The 2,500-nt window shown below is 60.7% G+C and overlaps 1 non-coding gene across 1 annotated transcript in view; it reads left to right on the top strand.

Moving 5' to 3' along the window:
• Positions 1-2,372: 2,372 nt before the first annotated feature.
• The window catches only part of LOC140475169 (5.8S ribosomal RNA), a 154-nt gene continuing 26 nt past the window's right edge, over positions 2,373-2,500 (top strand). The window contains exon 1 of the ribosomal RNA XR_011959743.1: positions 2,373-2,500. This exon is cut by the window's right edge and continues 26 nt beyond it. This is a non-coding gene — a ribosomal RNA (5.8S ribosomal RNA).

Genomic DNA, 2,500 nt, shown 5'->3' on the forward strand with positions numbered 1-2,500 from the left:
GCCCGCACGCCGGCGTGCAGGTGGCTGCTGCTAAAGGTGGGGAGTGTATGTGCGGTCCGGGTGGCTTTCCTCTGGCGAGGGAGAGACCTTAAGCAAACTCAGAGACAAATCTTGACGGTCGATCACTCGTAAAAATAAAACGTGACAAACTTTGTGTTGGTTCAAGTACGAAAGGATCTCTGTCGGCTTGGGGGTACGCCCGTTTCCGTTTCAACTTGTCTCGCGAGGGTGGTTTCGGGGCCAGCAGGAGAGCTCGTCGGGGTAGCAGGCCCTGCAGCCGTGGTCACCGCCAAACCCCCACAACTCGAGCAAGTGAAAAAAAAAGTAACAGGAGCGAAAGCATCTCTGTCGGCTTGGGGGTACGCCCGTTTCCGTTTCAACTTGTCTCGCGAGGGTGGTTTCGGGGCCAGCAGGAGAGCTCGTCGGGGTAGCAGGCCCTGCAGCCGTGGTCACCGCCAAACCCCCACAACTCGAGCAAGTGAAAAAAAAAGTAACAAATAAGAAAGGATCGTCGGCTTGGGGGTACGCCCGTTTCCGTTTCAACTTGTCTCGCGAGGGTGGTTTCGGGGCCAGCAGGAGAGCTCGTCGGGGTAGCAGGCCCTGCAGCCGTGGTCACCGCCAAACCCCCACAACTCGAGCAAGTGAAAAAAAAAGTAACAAATAAGAAAGGATCGTCGGCTTGGGGGTACGCCCGTTTCCGTTTCAACTTGTCTCGCGAGGGTGGTTTCGGGGCCAGCAGGAGAGCTCGTCGGTGGTAGCAGGCCCTGCAGCCGTGGTCACCGCCAAACCCCCACAACTCGAGCAAGTGAAAAAAAAAAGTAACAAATAAGAAAGGATCGTCGGCTTGGGGGTACGCCCGTTTCCGTTTCAACTTGTCTCGCGAGGGTGGTTTCGGGGCCAGCAGGAGAGCTCGTCGGGGTAGCAGGCCCTGCAGCCGTGGTCACCGCCAAACCCCCACAACTCGAGCAAGTGAAAAAAAAAAGTAACAAATAAGAAAGGATCTCTGTCGGCTTGGGGGTACGCCCGTTTCCGTTTCAACTTGTCTCGCGAGGGTGGTTTCGGGGCCAGCAGGAGAGCTCGTCGGGGTAGCAGGCCCTGCAGCCGTGGTCACCGCCAAATCGCCACAACTCGAGCAAGTGAAAAAAAAAGTAACAAATAAGAAAGGATCGTCGGCTTGGGGGTACGCCCGTTTCCGTTTCAACTTGTCTCGCGAGGGTGGTTTCGGGGCCAGCAGGAGAGCTCGTCGGGGTAGCAGGCCCTGCAGCCGTGGTCACCGCCAAACCCCCCACAACTGTTGGGCGCCTACCTGCGCGGGGCAGGAGGACACTTTCCGATTTCAAATCTCCGTTTGCCGAGTCCACCCCGAACGCACGCGGGCGGGCGGGTTCGCATCACCCTTCGTCACAAGGGGCGAAGCCCGTTCCACCGTCTCGTCAGTAGTGCCGACCGGTCTGTGATCGACGAGGGGAGCCACACCAGGTCCGGCCCTGCTGCTTGGCGGCACCGCGTCGTCGGGAGCTCGCGACAGACGGAGGGTTTCGGTGTACTCTCCAGCCACGGGAAACGAAGCCGGTGATGCAGGCGCCGGTCTTTCGCTCCCAAATCGGCTGGGTTTACATCGTTGCTATCTAGTCACGCTCCCTTCAAACCCGACGGGGTACCTATTCCCCTCACCCGTCTGTGCGTATACAGCCTCTTTGCACTTGCGGGATGGGGGTGGTGGTTTAAAGACTCTCGAGTTGCCGCCCGTCGGTCTCCGAGCTCCGTGCAGTAGTGATCCCCAGCGAACTGCCAGCAGGGCGAACGAGCGATCCCGCTCTCGGTCGGGGCGCCTGGCGTCGATCGGTGGTCGGTGGCTTGCGGGCAAGCTGCGCTGTGAGTGTGGGAACGAGTATGACGAGCCGTTGCCGCGACTCCCAGTCCACCTCGGCGGTGGCTGGGCCGGGCGGGCGTCTGCTCGGGCGAGTGCCGCCCCCGCCTCCTCGCAGGAAGTCCGCTCGCCGACACGCCGCCACGTGCACGCGTCAGTGACGCTGCCGAACCGATGGCCGGTGCCCGTTCCCGCCTCTGCTTTTCCTAGGGCAAAGCTGCTGCACGCCTCGTGATACTAGGCGGGCGACATGGTGGCGGTGATCCTGCCTCCGTCGCTGCGGTGCGTTGGGGCACGCATCGCCTCTTGGGCGCCCTGTCCTCCTCCCCCCAATAGACGTATGTTTCTGCGGGCCGCACCAGGATGGTGCTCCCCATCGCTTCACGCCACCCTGCTCCGCCCGCACGCCGGCGTGCAGGTGGCTGTAGCTCAAGGTGGGGAGCGTATGTGCGGTCCGGGTCGCTTTCCTCTGGCGAGGGAGAGACCTAAAACAAACTCAGACAACTCTTGACGGTGGATCACTCGGCTCGTGCGTCGATGACGAACGCAGCTAGCTGCGAGAATTAATGTGAATTGCAGGACACATTGATCATCGACACTTTGAACGCACTTTGCGGCCCCGGGTTCTTC

The sequence above is a fragment of the Chiloscyllium punctatum genome, unplaced genomic scaffold (assembly GCF_047496795.1).
Source record: "Chiloscyllium punctatum isolate Juve2018m unplaced genomic scaffold, sChiPun1.3 scaffold_1445, whole genome shotgun sequence".
NCBI lineage: Eukaryota > Metazoa > Chordata > Chondrichthyes > Orectolobiformes > Hemiscylliidae > Chiloscyllium > Chiloscyllium punctatum.